The following is a 22,021-nucleotide window of genomic DNA, read 5'->3' on the forward strand; positions in this document are numbered from 1 at the left end:
GAGGCGACGCAGCGTGCGCAGTCCGGTTATAGTATTGATGAGATTACCTTGTTCCAGGAGAGACAGGAAGACAGCTGTAGGGTTAGCGGGGTAGATTGCAAGTGTATTTTGAATTTAAAGAACATAACACGAATATACCAGTAGCTCGAAGAAATCGGTGACGTCACCAGTAGGGATTTAATAGGATATCGCGAGCACAAGGAACCTTGGGTTTGAGAGTGGTGGGGAAGAGAAGCATGATAAAGGAGCTGATACGGAGATAAACTATAAACCAGTGGATCGAAAGAAGAAGGGGAAAGGGGCGTGGCTGCGCACGGAGAATGCCGGCCACGGCAAGTGTAAAAGGGGGAGGAGAACGGAGAAACAGGACGACTGTATAAGATCGTCGTAAGGGGTACGCAGCCGCAGGGGGCTGCGTGCGCTTCGGCCGCAGGGGGCCGTAGGGGAAGGAATATAATATAACATCATATTTATTATTATTGCATAATTTGTCAAAGGATTGTCGTAAGTCCCCACACTTGCGGGGCGAGGTAAGCAATACAAGGTTGTATATTGTAAACTGCTAGTAAGGGGGAGGGTAACAAGGGGAGTGCAACCATGTCATACGGGAGAGGGTCGGGAGGGTGGGGGAACACCCTCACTACCCCACTACAGCACATATGCACCACACTGCCACCACACAGGGAGAAGTTAATTAAGTACAGCATAGAGTGGACCCAGGGGACAGACAACAAAATGTTAACACCATGGCCGCCTAATGGTAGTTTCGATCCATATGCCCAACATTCACTACTGAACCATCTGCACAATACATACAAGGGGAAGAAGTTGGCAAACCACGTGGAGGTGTTTAACTTATGGAGGATGTTCCAGGGGTCTCGACCAGGACCAAATGGAATGTTCACTATGGGGGAAAAACCGGAAGAAAAGGAGATTAAGAAAGAAGGAACGGGTGGGGAAAAGGAGTGCGAAAGCACAAAGAATACGGGGAACGAAAGACAGGGAGGAGAAAAGGTTGATAAATCAGACGACATAAAAAAGGAACCGAGCAATGAGATACCCATAACACCGGGAGTGAAAACAGAGGGAGGAGGGTTGTACCCTTTAAGAGAATTAGGAGAAATAAAAGGACAGTTAAGGGCGGCTGAAGGATACTCAAACCCGGCATACAGCCCTCCACCATATGTGGCTCATGGGAAGATACCAATGGGGGAAGGGAGGATTAGAGAAGAGCAGACTGTAGAGATAGGAAACGATGAGTGGGTAGCTGCACAGATATTGTTGAAATTACGAGGCTCACTAACTGGAGAAGAAAGGGAGGCGGTAAGGAGAACAAACGAGGATAGTGCCAGAGAGAGTGAAATGAGGGGAGAGGAGCTACTACGGCAGAAGGAAGAGATTTTGGAGGAAAGATTAGCAAAACTAAGGGATGAGCAGAATGAACTGATCAAACAACTTGAGAGGGAGGAAAGAGAGAGAGTGAGGAAAAGGAAAGAAGGTAAGGACGAATTGGAAAGATTAAGGGAACGAAGTGAGGAGCAAAAGAGAGAAGCTGAAAGGGTAAAAGCAGCAGCAGATAGGGTATCAAGAGTAGTGCTGAGAGAGAAGAAGAAGGAAGAAGAAGAAAAGGAAAAAGAAATGGAAATATGGAGGAGGAGGATAATATCTGAGACAGCTAAAAAATATGAAGAGGGGAAGGTAATAGAGAGTATAGTAGAAAGAGAAAGGGTGAAATGGGAAAGGAAGAGGGAGGATGAAAGGATATTGGAACAGATGAGCAACGAAGTAATGGAGGAATTAAAAAGGAAAAGGGAGGAAAATAGTAGGGAAATGGAGGAGAGAAGTGAAGAAGGAAGAGAAGGGAGGGGTAGGGAGAGTGAAAGATGGGGAGATGTATATAAAAGTAGGGAGGTAGCAACGACATCAGCACTAGGGGGGACAGTTGGTAACAACGAAAGGGGAGAAAGAGACCTAATAGATTTGAAAACAGTAACAATAAAAGGAAAAAAGGCAGAGTGGGGGGTGCCATTTATAAATGATTTTTGCAGTGAGGAGGAAGAAGGAGTGGAGAAGGATGGAAGAGAGAGTGAAAGGGAAAGCTTAGATAAACTGTACCTCACTAGAACAAACATAGATTCGCCCTGGATAAGTAGAAGAGGGGAGGAGCTGGAGAGAAGTAAGGAGGAAACGAAAAGAATAGGGGAAACACAAACCAATGAAACCACGCCACCCACATCCCCATCACGCCGCCCTCCCACGTCACTACCTACATGTTCAACCACCGCACGCTCTCTGCACAGAATAAAGCTCGCGCCCTTCATGAACGAGCTTACACCTTATGCATGTCGGCTTAGGGACCTCCCTAGTCGCAGGCAAGACAGACAAATAAACATACCCATATTGAACACAGGAAATGATGAAAGAAGGGGAAAGGAAGAAGAGGGAGGTAGGGGCAGAGGTAGTAAGGAAGAATTTGAAGTAGTAAAAGAAATGGGGGAAGAGGAGGGGTGTGAAGACTCAATATCATGGAGCGTAAAGGGTGACACAAGACAGAATTTAATGCCACTGCTGGAGAGAGGAGGGGTTAGACCACAGTATGTACCTTGGAAACATACGGATAAGGAAAATATAAAATGTAGGCTCCCATCACTAAGTGGAGGTGCGGGTAAGTGGATATATGAAATGGAAAAACACACCGCAGGACAGAAACTAGCAGTAGGAGATGTGAAGGGCCTGTTAATATCAATATTAGGGGATAGAGCGGATGACATTTGGAAAAGAGCGGGATTCCATGGGGTAACAATAACAAACACATCGCATGATGGGGCACCATTTGCAAACTGCAGACATGCGCTATGGCAGGCACTAAGAGTGCAGTACCCAGACACATCAGACATAGGAGCCATTACTTCCCGTAAGATGGGTGAAAATGAGGATCCTGTTGATTATATCCAGGATATTCAAGAGAAGTGGCGCATGGAAACTAGAGAACAATGGGACAAAACACCAGCCATATTTTATCATATACTAGTACAAGGGCTCCCAGAAGGAGTTCAGAAACAGCTAAAGAAAGTAGTGGGAATGGAAGCAAAACCATGGCCAGAAATACAACTGACTATAGTACATCACTGCAGGACATGGCAAGGAAAAATGAAACAAAAGGAGGAGGACAGGAAAACAGAAGAGGCCAAATTAGTACAGAAAAAACTTACTAAATATACAATGGAAGGGGCACTAATAACTACGCCCACACCAATGGCCCAAAGCCCAACGCAAGTAGTGGCTGCACAAGATCCAGCTCAAATAGCGCCCCCACAAGGTGTAATACAGCAAGTGCCGCCTCTGCAATTACACACACCGAACATGGGAGGAGGGTACCCAATGCAAGGAACTGGGTATTATAGTTATAACAGAGGGAGAGGAGGGTTTATGAGGGGGAGAGGATATGGATATAATACCCAGCAACAGGCTGGGGGAATGAGAAATTACTACCCCACAGGGCAACCCGTATACCAGGACAACACAGGGAGCTTCCCATGGCAAATCAGGGAACCACCTGTGTGTTGGAGCTGCGGACTATTAGGACACATGTCACGTACATGTAGGGTCAGGCCAGGAACACCAGCATGGAATGAACAAGTACAACCTAGGACCTCACAAGAACAGCAGGGCATAAACCAACAGCAGATGTCACAACAAGGGAGTGACCAACAACAACAAACACGACAGCCACAAACCTATTCACTGCCACAACAACAAATAACACAGCAACTGACGCCGCCACAACAACAAGTGGCGTTAATACAACCACCACCCCAAATTGAACGAACACAATTGGGTGGGGTGTCGGTGTTGGGACACAACCCTTACACAGGGAATGGCCAATCATTGTACCCCCAATAGGCCAGCCCACAGACGGCCTTGGTGTGTCCCATCCTGTCAGTAACACCTAATAGTGCGGAGGAGCCACGCATAGAGGTAACGATAGGTGACAAAAAATTATCATTTCTTGTTGACACCGGGGCAACCCGGTCTTGCATAAGGGAAGGTAAATTTAAGATGTCAGGCGAAGCCATGAACACCCAAGGATTTTCTGGGGCTAAAGGGTTGGTTCCATTTACTGATAACGTTCCCTTATCTATTGGAGATTATGATCTGTCAGTCCCACTTTTGTATTATAGTGCCTCGCCAGTAAATATACTGGGGAGAGACATAATGAACAGGTTGAATATGACGATCTCCTTTACAGAGGATGGCATAATTTGCTCTACTCCAGGGATTAACATGCTCGCAGCACGACAGATTTTGCAAGCATACTGTGGACAGACAGCGATTAGGGCGGAGCCACTGGATGGCGAGATATTCCAATATGGCACAGACATGGCATTTGCATGGATGCCAGGGATAGAAGGGAAAATATGGAGGAGACCAGCAGCCTATCTATTCCGACCAGAAACACCAGTTAATGAACTAGAAGGGAAGGTGTTTGTAGTGGACATTGAGAGCATTATTGCAACGGCTGATTATGTTGCTGTGCACGCCCAAGATAAAGAAGGGAGAGCATGGAGGGCGGTGATAGCACTAGCAGAAGGGTGTAGGCTGACCCAGGTGTCAGATGAAGAGCTGTTCTCAGAAGAAAAGGAAGAAAATGAAATGGTGTTCATGATGAGTGTAGAAATATGGCTAAGAGTGGCTCACAAACAAGTAGCACAGAAAATTGCAATGGCACTTGAGGCACCCGCAGGCACCCCAGTCCCATTTTTTAAGGAGGATATGTCAAAGGTGCCCAAATCATTATGGACTATTAGCCCTTATGACGTGGGATGCATAAAAAGCATAGGGGGTGTAAGGATAAAATTGAAAAAAGGTGCCATACTACCAAGAGTGAAACAGTACCCATTGTCAAAAGAGGCTGATGAGGGCATATATGAAACCATAACGGCCCTTATAAACAATGGCATATTGGTCCCCTCAGAATCACCATGTAACACAGCTGTGTACCCGGTGCGCAAGGCTAAAGGGGGGTCTTGGCGCTTCATACAGGACCTCAGACCCTTGAACAACATAGTAGAAGCAGAGTATCCAGTAACAGCAAACCCGGCCACAATATTGTGTGGCATTCCAGCAGAAGCATCACGATTTACAGTGATTGACCTTAAAAATGCTTTTTTCTCAATACCATTACACCCAGACTCACAAGATTTGACAAGCTTCACTTACCGAAATACAAAGTGGAAACATACCAGATTACCACAGGGGTATTGTGAATCACCCTCAATTTTCAATAGAGTAATACAGATGGATGTGGGTAACGTTGAGGTGGAAAGCACAGTGTTACAGTATGTGGATGACATAATAATTTGCAGTACAAACGAAAGCAAATGTAGAGAGGACTCCTTAAAAATGTTGACAATATTGGCTGAAAAGGGGTACAAGGTAGACATGGAAAAGATACAATACTGTCAGGAACAGGTACTTTACATTGGCCAACTGATATCCCAACATGGAAGAAGGATTGCACCACAAAGAGCACAGGCCATCTCAAGCACTCCCGTGCCACAGACTGTGAGAGAACTGCAGCAATTTCTGGGGCTGTGCAACTACTGTAGAGCATGGGTATTTGATTATAGCTCATACATAGGACCCCTGCTTGAGGGTTTGAAGGAAGCAAATAAAGGGGAGAAAAAGTTGGGATGGACTATGGAAATGAGGGAGGCATTTGACGAATTAAAGGACGCGATATCAACTGCTCCAGTACTGGCATCCCCAGACTATGAGCGGCGCTTCTTTATATTTTAACATTGCGACTCAGCAGTGATGAAAGCAGTGTTGGCCCAAAAAACTAGCATGGGCTATAAACCAGTAGCATTTTACAGCGGTCACTTAGACCCTATAATGTTAGGCCACTTCTCTTGTGAACAAGGTCTTGCTGCAGCTGCTTTTGCAGTAGAAAAAGCATCAGCAATAACTATGGGGTGTCCAACTACACTATTTGTGGAACATGCATTATTTGCGATATTGAATAAACCTAAGTCCACACTAACAACACAGAGGGCATCAGGTTATGAGATTATTTTGTCTAAAGCTGAACTAGCAATTGTTAGATGTAGCACGGTTAACCCTGCAAGGTTCCTAGCAGAAGTAATTGAAGAGGGAGATTACGCCCACGACTGCACCCAAGTAACTGAAATGTACTCATGTACTAGGAAAGTTGAAGAAAACGCACTAGAGGGAGGTGAGCTTTTGTTTATTGATGGGTCATCAACTATTGATCAAGGAGATGGGATACGAAGGACTGGGGCAGCAGTAGTAAAAATGATGGAGGCGCCGGTGTGTGTGGCTATGAAGTGTGTACAATTACCACAGCATTACTCTGCTCAAGCCGCGGAACTCGTTGCACTAATATTGGCATTAATGGAAAGTTTTAATAAAAGAGTAACTATATATTCCGACAGTGCATATGTTACATCCACTGTCCACTCAGGGCTATCAAAATGGAGAAGAAGAGGGTTCAGGAGAGCTGATGGCACTCCAGTACAACATGCCCTCTTGTTGGCTGAACTAATTGAAGTAATAAACGACCCCCAAGAACTAGCCCTAGTAAAATGCACCGCACACACCAATGGAGAAGACTACGTCTCAAAAGGAAATGCAGCAGCAGACGCACATGCGAAATATGCTGCATATTTTGGTGAGATATGGAACCCCACAGACTCACAGAGAGGGAGAGGGAGGGGAATAGCTAGGGAGATGTTAATAAGAGAAGGGTACACCCATCTCCCAGCCACACAGATTATGGAACTACAAGCGGCTGCACCAATGGCCGAAAAAGAAGTATGGGTGAAAAGAGGATGCACAATGTCACCAACTGACGCACTATGGCGCCAGGGTGGCACTGGGAAAGTTGTAATACCGTTGGCACTGTTAAATACCGCCCTGAGCCAATTACATCACCCTGCCCATACAGGCAAGGAAATAATTGCAGCACGAATTAGAGAAGATTGGTTTTGTCCCGAGTTAACCTCTCATGTGTCAAATTTTATCAGCAATTGCCTCACATGTCAACAGTTTACGGCCGGTCATACTTTAAAAGTGATAAGAGGTACCATACCCCGGCCAGAAGGACCTTTTCGGCACCTTCACATTGACTATGTTGATATGATCAACATATGTCAAGGTAATAGGTATATGATTGTAGTAGTATGCCCATTTTCTAGGTGGATTGAAGCAGGGCCCTGTTCACACCCTGATGCGTTTAGAGCAGCCAAATTCATAGTAAGGGAGGTCTTCCCCAGGTGGGGAGTGTGCGAGGTGTTAAGATCAGACAATGGCCCCCATTTCGCAAATGAAATGTTCCAGCATATCACATCCCTGCTGAACATTAAACACAAATTTGCATGTGCATACCACCCACAGGCTAATGGTGTATGTGAACGCCTGAATGGCTTATTGAAGGAGGCAATTGCTAAAATACAACAAACAACAAAGAAAAGTTGGTTGTATTGCCTTCCGTTAGCATTGTTTGAACTTAGAAACAGGCCAGGGTCCGACCACCACCTCACCCCTCACGAAGTGGTCACTGGACGTCAAATGCGCCTTCCCCTAACACCAACATCAAGGGCATTCACCGACCACGAAAGTTCAGCGAATGTGTTAGGTGATGAAATGTATCAATATGTGTCTTCTTTGATTACTAGTGTCGTGTTTGTGTCTCAACAGCTCGAGCGCACACGGGGCGGGTCTACCAGCAATCAAGAAAAAGACGAAAGTACGGAATTGGGAAAGGAGAACTCGTGCAAACTTGCCAAAGGTGACCACGTACTACTTCGCAATTTCAATAGAAAGTGGAACCAGAAGAGGTTCACTGGCCCCCATCTGGTAGAGGACGTATCAACAAGAGCAGTAAAACTAAAGGATAAGCGTGCCTGGAACCACCTACATGACGTAAAGATCTACAAACTGCAGACCCGCCCCAGCGCCAACGACAGGTCCATTGGAAGAACAGCAACCACATCCCCTACAGCGGAAGAAAGTTCCACCACAGACAACGACCCAATTGTTCCCTCGGAGACAATAACTGACGAAGAAGGGGGTGATCCCCATACTGCCCACCCCATGATCACTCGCTCAAAGAGTAAAAATACTTCCGCCATTTGAGCACAAACCCCCCCCCCATTGACTGCTAAGTACAGTTGTAACTAAAACTGAAGGACATGCTTGCACTAATACACATGTAAACACGTGAATGTTCTCTTTTTTCTCTCGCACATACAGGAACTGCGTAATATTGTATTGTTAAGAAAGCTAATTAACAAATTCAGTGTGCAGGTGTAGATGGTGCTGCCAGACGATAACTACCCAGAAGAATTGTCACACCAGTTCGTATACGAAATAAAGAGGCCAACATACTTAAAAAGGAGAAGGGTACGTGTCTACTACACAGCCTTCCTCCTGGCCATAGAATATCACATGCCCCACCTCCACCCATACTTGCCGGTCTTAAGAGACCCATCACTTAGAGTAGCGTGGGAGCAGCTCTTCGCCTGGGCACTGAATGACTACTTGATAGGGAGAGCTTAAAACTAACATTTAATAACGAGCACTTTTGAGAATTTCTAGGCGGGCAACTGTAACGTCGCAAGAATAAGCTGCCAGGACTGCAGCAAGGTAAGAGCAAAATGCCGGTGAAATTAGCATATGTAATAAAAATAATAGGGATTTTTATGATCACCGGGTTCTTGGCTGCCTCTGTCTGGCAGTACAGCTATGCTATCGATTTTATTGCTGCACCCAAACTTAATATACCCCCGCCCTCTGCTGCAACAGGTGTTACGTCAGGTGGTAATAGCAACATTGCACCCAAGCAAAATAGAGTTAAACGCAGCACATACTCAGACAATAAAGGTATTGATAATTATGTACAAGATTCAGCACACGTCACAAACAACATATGGTACCAGCACATGACCCGCATTGGTAAGCAGACAACTGAGGATAGCTGTTACGTTTGCTCATTAATATCATACGCCATGAGCGCTTCACGAACATTTGTTGCCACAGAAATAGATGAAAAAACAGCACAGTGCATAATATATTTGGCCCTGTTCCAAACGAAAGGAAGATTTCAAGGAACAGTAGTGCACATGACATGGAAAACGCGAGACTCATACCCATATGAAAACAACTTCCTCAAGACCTATTTGAGTTATCACAAGACCAGTTTACATGCTGAAGCATTCAGGTACATAACAAGTGGCCCTGCAAAAGGAGAAACAAAGAAGGTAACACTGCAGTATCTACCATGTGATTGGTACGCCACTGAAGTTCCGGGTAAACAAGGATGCTGGGAAAGGCCGCTACTGACGATAACAGGAAAGGTGTATCTGGACAACAGCTGGGAGATAGGAGTAATTGGCAGCAACATGGTAACAAAAGAAACTATCTCAACCATCGAGACACACAATCATCGATGTTGGACGACGTGGATCAAGTACGTACCAATGCTCACGTGGGTAGAAGAAGATGAAGACCCAATAACAATATTACCATTGACTGCGCCCAAAGTATGCTACCAGCATAAAGGAGAGGTGGACGTAGGATATAACACCAATTGTGCAAGTGTGATGGAGTTACCTGAGGGGGGTGCGGGAACAGCAGTAATAATGGACCATTATTGGGCCTGTGGAGAAAAGGCATATCATACACTGCCTCCCCTGTGGAATGGTGTGTGCACAATGGTACACGTCAATGTACCATCACTAGTGGTACCTAAGAAGCATGTCAATGTGGCGAAATTTCCTAAAATGGATGAAGGGGATAAGAGACGAAAGAGATCTGCACCACTCCAGAAGGAGCAAGAGAACAAGACCAACAGCGAGGATACTGTCCTAAATAGGAGAAAACGACAAGGAGAGCCACTGACAGGAAATTACCTGTGGGGAAGGTCGGAAACGGAACTAACGTCAATACCGCCAGAACACAGACTATTCAGCAGAGCAGCAATGTTTTTCTCCTCAATAATACATCCGGGACTACAGGCATACGCAAACGCAAAATGGCTCCAAATAACCAGATGGGAACTAATGATGACCATCAATTCAACAGTAAATGGGTTCAACGCAATTAAAGAGGAGCTGCGAGCTGTAAGGATGGTAGCACTACAGAACAGATATGTACTGGACCTTCTCACAGCAATGGAAGGAGGAGTTTGTGCAAAGATAGGACAATCTTGCTGCACGTTCATACCTGCCAACGATGCTGACAATGGTACACTGACAGAAGCAGTTTCACAATTGGCCCAGATGCACTCTAAAATGATGGACGAGAGTAACGGTGTAAACAAGGATAAGAGCTGGTTTTCACTATTATGGTCATGGATGCCATCTTGGCTGTCAGATGGACTGAAAATAATAGTGGGGTGTACTATTTTGGCTGGAGCTACTCTGATCATAATTAGATTTTGGAAAGCCCGGAAGGCACGCACGACTGACGAGTTGCTGGAAATGGTGGGAATGCACCCCTTGATGCCAGCAGATGATGGCCAGCATACAGGGGTGATAATACAAGAGAGGGAGAAGCTGCGCACACAAATCATCACCAACCATCTAGATCCACCATCAGTGAAGATCGAGAACCCAAGGAACCCCAGGAGCTACATAGGAAGATGGGTATACTGTACTCCTGGAGGAACATGTGAATACATGTATTGGTCATTTGAAGATCATGTAAACCATTATGGACATCTCGGAGGGATAACTAAGATATGGAGGGTAAGAGGAGATAACGAGAAGGATATGTTTGTGGTCGACAAGTCGACCAGAGGGGGGACTGAAGTGGGAGAATGGAAGACCAGGCTCCCGTCCTTCACCTCTCGCGCTTGGCCTAGAGGGTCACGGCCCAGACACCCGCCGCGAGAAGAGTTTGTCCAGTTACCAGACGACCAGGTACCCTGGTACAGGAACATACGGATGTGTCCACCTGCCTGCCCAGCAGCCCGCACTGGCCATGCCGACACCTGCGGCTCGGATCAGCTAGACTAAAAACCACACGTCGTTAGAGATGCCATGACGACCTAGACAACGGGAAGCACATCTGTACAAATATACACACTTAACATTTCCACACCAATCTACATGAAGAACATACTCAGTGCTCTGACGTAGGCGACAGGCATATTCACGGACGTGCATCTTTATTATTTTTACATAGGCTTTCAGAATGCAGAAACGCAAGATGCATCATGAACTCATCTATAAAGCCGCTTGCTCACGCTTCTCTTGAAACCCGTTACCACCATGAGAGGTATAATAGAAACACGATACTGGTCATGGAAATATATGCCACTATAACCTAAAGCACCCATGCCCGAAATGGATCACTTATACACCAGGCCCAAGTAGGCCTCAGGCAAGAGTTCCCGTGGACATTAACAAAGCAAAAGTCAGGTTGCTGATCCCGCAGAATGAGCCTGGTGGAGCAACCAGCCAAGGTCGCAATGTTGCAAACCCACATCCAAGAACAAATCATCAAAGGCACGATGTTGCAACCTCGCACTCCGCGTACCAACGTTAAAGTCATATCTACAAATTAAACCAGACACACAGTGGAAAAGCAATATTAATTGTGCAGAATTCTGCCTCAAACACGGTCCCGCCTCACGTGACCAAGCCGAACCTGACGAGATGCCAAAGCCCAGGAGAAAAAAAGGCGTCTGGGTCCCTCGCTACGAGACATAGGCCGATACACTTGAAAGGCTCAATGGACATCTGCTACAGTGGGAGCGGTCAGCCTTCCACCTATGAATAAATCCTCACATTGTCTGCACGTACCCATATTGAAACATTGTTGCAAACACAGGTACACCGAGAGCTGGGAACAACGGTGGTCCCAGGCTGGGGAGCTCACGGATGCACCAATCAGAACATGGGGCTCTTATCTCAGACGTCAGTAACATCAGCCAATCCTCAGGGGTCTTCATGTAACAATTCTTATGTATCTAATTATAGGGACAACCCAGATATACCACCTGACTACACCTTGACCACTAATATCATTCTCTATATGTGTACTATACTAACCCTACCACTCGAGCAACCAATTAAGAGTGGCGATAGGTTTTTTGTTAACTTTCTGAAGTGACGCAAGTAGCGCGTCATACTACAGTAAAAAGGGCCTGCGAGCCCTACGATTGTGTGTGTGTCAGGACGAACGCGTACGCTCCTTGACCCATCCCTGCCGTTTGCATAATAAACAGCAGAAGTTGCCTTGCTTCTTGTGTGTGCCTCATACTCTGTCTCGATCCGAGATATACACGGGAGGAGTTGGGGCCTCCCTGCCCGGAGGTCTGCGGACGGCCCGGCCGACCCCGGCAGAATTTCCCCCCGACACAGCGAACCCAACAGCATTTAATTCCTAGAATTGCTGGTCCCTTGCACGCAATTTACAATTTTTGTAAAATTATCCTTGGTGAGAGCACTGAAGCTGCGCTGTTATAAATGTAGTGAAAGTAGAAAAGCCTAAGAGACACTATGCCTGATTCACAGAAGCATTTTATAATGGCACAGTACCCGCGGAAACCACTCTATGAATCAGCCCCAATTGTGTTTGAAAGATAACCTTCAGCTTTGACGCAGAGCTCAGGTGTGAAACGTCAAAAAAGGCATTGATACTGCAAGTCTACAGGAAAAATCAAGATGGAGCAAAAAGAAGTAAAAGGACAAGTGGATGAAACAATTAAAAGGTTGGATTTTACAGTGCATGTTGGAAAAGTGCCACGGCATCCCATACAGACTGCACAACAATGAAAGCTTGAGCATATCATTCTGGGAATTATAGTAAAAGTACCAAGGAATACATAAGACATTGTGAGAGTCTTGCAGCTGCCGGTAGACAAAGATAATGACAGTGCCAACGCCTTTAAGAGACATGGGGCCTCATTACGAGTCCGGGGGTAGCCGTGCCAGTAAAACCAGCAGGCTGCTGCCGGACTCGTGATGAATTACTGTCACCTGACATGCCGGAATAACCGGGGCATTACAGCCCCGGTGGTCCGGTAAATCATGCAGTGGCAATTGTCACTCCCCATTCCCATTCGAGTCCCATAGGACTGTAGCAGAATGCGGAGGACGGAAGCACCAGCACTGTGCGCAACAGTGCCGGTGCTTCCGACAAAGTCTGTTAGCGGGTGCCGTTCCGCCCGTGAGGGCAAGACTTGGCAGGCGAAACAGCACCCACCAGCAGACTCGTAGCTTGCCGGTCGAGAAACAATGGTGCCAGTAAGTCTATCGGCACCGTTATTTCCGGGCGGGAAAACTTGTAGTGAGGCCCAAGGTTAGCGAAAGAGAGCCAGGACACTGCATTCTGCGATATACAATGAAAGTTCAAATGCATCCACAAGGCACCCAGCTATATGACTCTCTGTCATCTCAGAATGACGTTTGGCCATTTGGCTCAATGTCTTTCGGACGTTGAAAAATAGATGAATTCAGTTAATTTAAAATTTAACACCACCAACATGTATCTCTATGGTATGGTTGAGATAAAACTCTTAACACAACTTCAATCCAGGACAGCTTCACTAATTCCTGGCAAAATAACCCTTGATACTAATGCTTCAGCTTAATATTTCAGCTTTCTGCACAACTCCACGCTTTCTATGCTTTTACATATACATAAGAATGTACAGTTAGTTTGCTACCAATGATCTCTTTTACGTAAAATCGTAGTTTTCATGTCCCGTTTCTTTTTCTTTTTATCTTTGGTTTTGTCGCACGTCCGTGGAGGGATTGAAATTTGGAATCGGGATTGCAGCAAACTTGTGTGAGGAGCATCAGCAAGCACCTGAAGGGATGCTTTTCAAAATGTGTCTGATGTTTTATTTTTTCCAAAGTGACAAAATGTAAGTACAAAAACATAGTGATATAATAGAGCCTGGCTAGTGGGCCCGGCCCTCAGCAAGGACGAATGCTACTCTGATTTACTTATTGGTGCATGCAGTATGGCCGAAGCCCATGCCCCATAGATGGTGGAGAGTGGCCATAGCTGTCAGCTATGTGCACTCTCCATTGGTCACATTATGAGGGTATAGTGGGCACCAAACTAAGATGCCGGGTAGGTGCACTGGATAATGGGGTGGTTAGGTGGGGCTGGGGTCATGGGTGAGCCTCACGTCCTTGGCAATTCAACCATGACTTGCATCCCCAGCATGCACTGCTGATAACGACACACATCAGTATGCATTACACAAAATATGTTTGTTAAAGGAGGTTTATAATTCTTTTGTCTATGTTAAAAGAGGAATTCTTTATAATTTATGTACAATGATGTAACATCACAAAACATTTTCACTCATAAAACCTATGCAATTAATCGAAAAAACTTTGTTAAAGAGACGCTATGGTTAAGTTGCACTAAAGAAACCTTTGAAATTCTTTGAAAAAAACATTATGGATGTTATTGTTACAAGTGAAATCAAAACACCCAAGAGATTTGCCAGTTATTGTAAGCTATGCAACCACAACTCGCGTCACTGCCATGCACTGCTAACACTAACACCCAGGACATCAAAGATGACATCACAAATGCCATCATCATAAATAAAATTAAATGCAATTAAATAAAAAGAAACTTTGAATAAGTGCACTAACACTGAATTCTGGGAAATACAGTGCAATTTTCAAAGTATCCAAAAATACATTGTAAGAAACTTCATTCTGTTATAACATAATTAGACCCAAAGGATAGCCACCTAAATCAATCTTTTGTCAAAACAAAGTCTTTCTGAAAGTGAGAGAGAGGCTCCATTCACAAAATTATGCTCAAGTTGGATTGCGCATCTTGCTGGCTGCCATGATAAAAAAGGGTGCCCCTTTAAAACACAAGGTGCAAATAAATGCGCCTGCACCCAACGTAAATTAAACTTTCACAGTCTGTGAACATTTCAAAGGCCCTTTTAAATACAGTTTATTATCAATGATAGACATGTGGAAAATTGTAAATGGAAATTGGAACTTCTGCCACATTTAGAAAAATACTAATACCCAAGCATCTGGAATGCGATTATCAGCAAAGTAACTCAGCCTGGGTCACAAAACATTTTATTTTGCAGCCCTGAAGCCTAAAGTAACCTCAGTTTTTCAGCATATTCTCTGCATATTCCTATAATTAGGATGCGATGTGCAGAGAAATTATATCTGTAACTTTAAAATGTATTACTTTCCTTTTAATCGTGAACTCATGTGAAAATGCAATTTGTGTCGGAGCTATGCATATGTAAAAAAGAGTGTGTTTCCCTCACCCAAACAAATTCAGCAGGCCCCAGAATGTTTATTGGAGTTATAAATACAAATATCCAGAATTTCATCACTGTACCATGTTCCTAATATTGTTGTTACAAGGTGCACTTCTGAATTCGAATATAACACAATGCAAAGTGTAATGTAGAAATCAGGCATTACTCAAAGGTCCATTGTATTTTGTCATGCTGTCCATCGCATTCTGAATAATATTGTAACTTGAAAAGTAACATGCCTGAACATGTAACTGCATTCACCTAAATCCAACAGCCCAAACCTTAGGAATGTTTGTAATAGGAACCCAAGTAAGAATCACATGCTAGGCAAGGCTTGTTCTAAATGATTTCTTCAGGCTCTAGTCATAAGACTGTGGGCCTCATTACGCTTCCTGCAGTAGCTATGCCAGAAAAACCAGCAGGCGGCCACCGGACCCGTAGTGAATTATCGGCTCCGGGCTTGCTGGAATCACCGGGGCGTTACAACCCCGGTGATCCGGTAATTCCAGAGCCGACTTTCCGTTACTCCCCATGGGAAAGGGGACCATGGAAACACGGGCACCGTCATTAACGGTGCCTGTGTTTCCATTTCCGTCTGGAGGCAGGTGGCCTTACTCCCTCCAGGTCAGACATGGCGGGAGTAAGGCCACCTGCCTGCAGAACTCGTAGTTTGCTGGTCTGGAAACAACGGTGGCAGCGGGTTTACCACCACTGTTGTTTCCGGACCGGCGACCTTGTAAGGAGGCCCCATGTTTAGTTTGTATCAAATTCACGCAGAGCTCAGTAAAATGGAAAATAGTAAATTTCTTATGCAGTGCCAGTTACATCTCCAGGTCAAAATTAGCATTTTATTTGCAATTCAAATAAAAAATGTAATTGTTTGAAAATACATATCTTTAGGTAGGAAGGTCCGACCAGTTTAAAACACATTGGCCCTCATTACGACCCTGGCGGAAAGGGTTTTACGCCAGCGTAATGCATGGCGTACCTTTCCGCCAGACTACGAGTTCCCGTAGCGCCATGGCGATTTTTTCGCCTGGTTTTTCCGGGCGGAAAAATCCATGGCGCTACGGGACCTGTTGTTAATTACGCCACCGTAATTTACGGTGGAGTAATTAACGCCTTCCCCACTCCCATTATACCCTATGGGGCAAAAATGGGAATGGGGAAGGGTAAATGGGGAATGGGGACTTACCGCCCCGCCAAGGTCGGAATGGGGCGGTAAGTCCGCCAGCCCCCATGGCGGAGTTGGCAGCTCTTCGCCATGGACCATGGTGCAAATTGCACCATGGTCCTCCGCCAGGGTCGTAATGAGGGCCATTGTAATGCATACGTAAAATGATATCCTGCAGCATATATAGGATTTGCCTTGGGCGTAATGGAGAAAAAATGAAGATAATTGGAAAAATTATTATCTCTGGAAATATTTGATGCACAGCAACAGTTCACATGTAGATTTAATTGATCTGTATTTTATTTAACTCACACATTGATATCAAAATGTATTGACATTAAATGAGATGCCACACTGTAACGTAAGGACTTCCCTTCCACTTTGCAGTCATTGGACTCAGAGGGACGTACTCGTCTTTCCAATGCGACATGATATGGCACCAATGATTATGAGATAGTTTGTACAAAGAATTGACAGGATTTGTACTATGAATATTGGTAGATGAATACTTAACATTTCTGGAAACACCTGGAAGTAGGTGGCCGGGGAGGGGAGCTGAAATCATCTGGATGACTGATTCCTAGAGAGGCTGGAGACAGAAGGCCTTCTAGAGAGAGGTGATCACCCCATATTCGAAAGTGTGTTCTAGACAGCCATCTGAAAAGGGACCTTGCTGAGGCAACAGTTCTGGATTGAGGGACTAAGCTGTGTTTTCCAAAAGAGAAGCCACATATAAAATGAACGTTTAGAAACCTCCTAATTTGACAAAGATGCAAGCAAAGTGTTAAAGAAAATGCCCTGTATTTCGCATTTAAATTGTGCACCAAGTGAGGTGCAATTTCCTTAGACCCCAATGCATTTTTGTATTGAGAGGAACAATTTAATACAGAAAGTATTTTGTGCACTTGAATGCTCATTGGGTTGGTAAAATTAAACTAAGTTAAAATAAAATTCTTGGCTCATGCCGGTTTACAACCATATGAACCATAGTTTATTCATGACAAACTATTGTCTAATGTGATATTAGGCATATTTGTAGCGAGTGAGAGGCTAGGGATAGATATTATGTTTGCCCAACCGAAATGAGCCCAGATAATTCATTCTAATGACAGAAAATTGTGCACAGGGTTAAACCCCTGAAGTCCCTTATCCTGAAAATGCATTTGGTAGACCCATGTGTAATGTGACAGGCAAAGGGACTTTACATGGTAACTGTTGATTGGGAATATCACACACACAGCCCAAAAACCTGCAGGGCTGAAGGCAAATAAATAGGAATATATTGTAAAGTACACACACACATATGTATAATGAAAGCTGTAGCAACATATGTAGATAGAAAGATGCACACATATAGATTGAAAGCTGCACACACACATGTTCACAGAAAATTGATCACACATGCTGAGAGAAGAGTGCACAATCAATGAGAGTTTTATTTTCCTAATCCAAACCTGTATGAGTTGCCGAAGGATTGACAACCCCACACTCCTCAAGGAATTAGGAAGAATGAATGAATATACATCAATCATAGAAGGAGTATATGTAACATGCATAGTACCTACCTACAGTTGATTATGGAAATTAATGCTTCAGTAAATATACTAGTGAGATTCACGTAGGCAGGTAAAACCTTGTGTTATTCGCCAATGTTTTTTGTACCTAAAGCACTAAAGTGATTTCCTTGCAATAAAGGTGGAGACAACCTTTGTTTGTAGTTGTCATGGTTCTTTAAATACATGTCTCTATAGTGTAAAACTACAATTTAATCATAAAATATGCCAACTATCTTTCACACTGTGAAATGCAATGACAGTACCAAAGCGGCCAAATTACACTGTGAGACAAAGAATGGCATGGATCCAATTTGGGAAATGGAGGAATGATTTTCCTAATAGGTCACCAAAGCATTTTTGTGACCATAAACACAATTTTAATAAAACTATTAAATTGCTTTCATTCTGAGAACATAAAAATAAAGCTTGCAAATTCAAATAAAAATAGTTAATGGGACCTTCTGGCAGTTCACCAAAAGGGGGGCTTTCACTGTAGGGTCATGCTGAGTTTAGACACTAGTATATGTTCTCATAATTCCTCCTTTTAGCAAAAGGGGGGTCACCGATTTTTCTTTTTTTTTCTCTTTTTTTACCCAAATGGCAAACCTCCGAATTGGGAGCAAATCATGACAGAATATCAACACATAATGTCAACACTGTCTTAATGTTCATCCATGCATCCTTTATTTTTGTGTAAGGTATCATTCATGGAGTTAGTATATTTAGGCTATTGTATTTGTTGTAATTATCTTTTCTACCAAAGGACATTTTCTTGTTTAAAAGGTTGTGTAGTTTCAGTGATTCCTCATTGTTAACCACATTTTCATCACAAACATAAGGGAAGTAGGGCATCTTTTTGATATAGTGAATACGATTTATAGGAGACACATGTCATATTTTAAACAAAATTATACAAGAGTTAGGATTTGATCTGAGGATAATACACTCCATATGAAGATGAACTTGCTGCATGACAGATATTTTTGAAAATGTGAACACCATCATAGACACCCGAACCACAGGCATCAGATATTATATGAGATTCATACAAACAGAAAAGATACTTTATAAAAAAGAGTGTAATGGCTCTGGCACCTCAGTATGCTGACTTCTTCATGGCAAACCATGACTAAGAATGCATACAACAACGGTCCCCGAAACCACTAACATACCTAACCTTGAAGATATGTTCTTGATTTGTACAAAAGGTTCAGATTCCATTAATCACTGAATGGCTTCCACCAACACATCAAGTTCCTCATGGAATATACCATTAAAGCGCTAACACGTCCTAGATACAACTAACTCAGATGGCAGGAATGGCCAAATGGAAACAGTTGTGTACATGAAAACATAAGGAAAGGAAAAAATAACTGAAAAGGGCAAAGTTCCATCCAAGCCACACATAACGGTCGAGCATCTACAGCAAGGCCATCCAGTACCAGCACATGTGTTTCAACAGGAATGTAAGAGACAATGAACTTGCTACACTTCTTCAGGGTAATTCATGGAATAAACGTGCGCCGAAAACGGGCGCTTGTGTGTAAAATCACACACAAGCGCCTGTTTTTCGCACGCATACGTATTCATGGAACACATTGCGTGTGGCTTACCTGAGACCTGCGCTTAATCCGCATGGGTCCAATACACCACTGCGACACCACAAACGCCTTGGGCGACACGGCACACACCGTCCAGTGCAGGCACCTAAAAAGGGGGCGGAACAAGTGAAATGGGGAACAACACGCGAAAATGTGGGCGTTACGGTGTAAGCACCGCAGTAACATCCTCGCAACGCCCACACGCATGCTAACAACATGTATTCATGGAATCAAACAGGGCTCTCCGGCATGCAGCAAAAAGATGCGTAAACTCAGAAGCACGTATGCCTGGCGAAAGCAGGCAGAAGTGCCCCTGCACACCAAAGCCAATGCATAAAAGTGTGCGCAAACAACAAACATGCGTATACAGCTACGATAAATGTACCATTCCTCGCAGCAGTGATTGTGGGACACCGCAGGAGGAGGAGGATAGCCAGCCCCACATTTCTTTTACCCAGGACCAGCCTTTTTAGGATGCCTGATGACCAGGCTTATGGCAGGTACAGGTTTCCACTCCATATCATCCTAGACCTGGTCACTGAGTGGGATGGGTGGGTAACCTCACATCACCCACCCTGTGCTCTCAAACACTGGGCCCCTTGGAAAAGGTGCTCAATGTACTGCATCTTTTGGCCACTGGGTGATTTCAGTGTACAACTGCATAGTTGGGGGCGTCTCACAGCCCATGCAGTCACGTTGCCTACACCAGGTGTTGGCAATCATGACTGCCCGCCCCTCAGTCTGCAGGCACATTTACATGCCCAGAACACCCGCAGAAAGGCAGACCATGGTCCATGACTTTTACAGGGTGGCAAACCTCCCCAAAGTGCTTGGTGGCATTGATTGCACCCATGTGGCCCTACGTCCACCTAGGACCACTGAGCACACATATCGCAATTGCCTGCAGGTCGTATGCAATGCCAAGGGAATCATTACCGCTGTCTATGACCCATGGTAGTTTCATATTCAGAATGTCACCCCTAAACCAGGACTTGGAAGCTGGGAGGCATGGCAACACATGGGTCATGGTGAGTACAAATGCCTGTGCACATGCATGCATGTCACACACAGACAAATAGACAAACCCAACTAATGACAACCATTATCACCTCCCCAGGGGACAGTGCCTACCCTCTGAGCACCTGCATGATGACGCCAATACAGAACCCCACCCCACCACCGCAAGTAAGATATAACGCAGCCCATGTTGCAACTAGGGCCATAGTGGAGCACACATTCGGAGTGCTAAAGTCACACTTCCGCTCCCTTGACCGCTCCGGCGGACAGCTACTATATGCACCACCAGTAGTGTGTCCTGCACAATGTTGCAACACAGCAGGGTATACCGGTGGACATGGTGGTTCCCCCACATGCACGCCCACTGTGCATCGGAGGGGAAAGGGCACGTGGCGAGGCTACCCGTACCCAGCTTGTGGCACAATTTTTCACCTATAATCCCACCCCTTGCGGAGTGCCCATAGGCTTGGTTCATTCCAGGTGACAATCGATGATGAAAAAGGGGCAATCAACTGTCACAACCTTACCACCCTGAGAATGAGTCCTTGGAAGTGCCACATTGTGTGCATCCCTAGCTACTTAAACCAACACAATCCTGTGTGACCAAAAGGCATACATTCAAGATGCAGTATGCCACCAACCCCATGCAAAACAGCACATCCAAATACTGGCATGTCACCTAAACCTTCCCAAAACCCATGTAAACCCGGCCGATGCACCACACCATGGCACGCAATGTAAAAAGTCAAAAATAAATGCACAACACGTGATTGACAAATGGAAATATGTCCAAACAATTCCCTCGGACACATCAAAATTAAACCATACACAGGAACATCCATTTACCAGCAAAACATATCATTAACACAATACCCAACAGTGACAATGTCAGGCAGTGACCAATCACAATAGCACAAGTGCCTCAATGTGACAAAGCCACCACATGGAACCCTTCCATCTTGAGTGGGTCTCTGCTAGCTAAAGGGGGCAGGGTAATGCATACAGCATGAAGTGTATCAATGATGGAGACAGGCAAGGTAATACATGAAGATGTAACATCACAAAATACACATTTACCAATATCCAAAGCAAAACGCATGATAAGCATGCACTGGTCAAAAAATCATGAATCCCACAAGGAGTGTATACACAGTTTGAACTTCAGACTGGCCACAGAAATGATGTAAACCCAATGCCTCTGTCTAAGTTAATGTGACACGCTAACCTCCTTGTAAGCAAGCCCATGGAAAGGGGAAGCAGGAGTGGCATATGTGTCTGTACGCCAAGCCATAAACACAAACACGAGACAAGCCAGTATGGGCCCAGCCGGAACACACAGTGGATGCCTACCGTTGCCACACAAAGCAACACACTGTTACATGAA

The sequence above is a fragment of the Ambystoma mexicanum genome, chromosome 3q, assembly GCF_040938575.1.
Source record: "Ambystoma mexicanum isolate Mex_15411 chromosome 3q, UKY_AmexF1_1, whole genome shotgun sequence".
Taxonomy (NCBI): Eukaryota; Metazoa; Chordata; class Amphibia; order Caudata; family Ambystomatidae; genus Ambystoma; species Ambystoma mexicanum.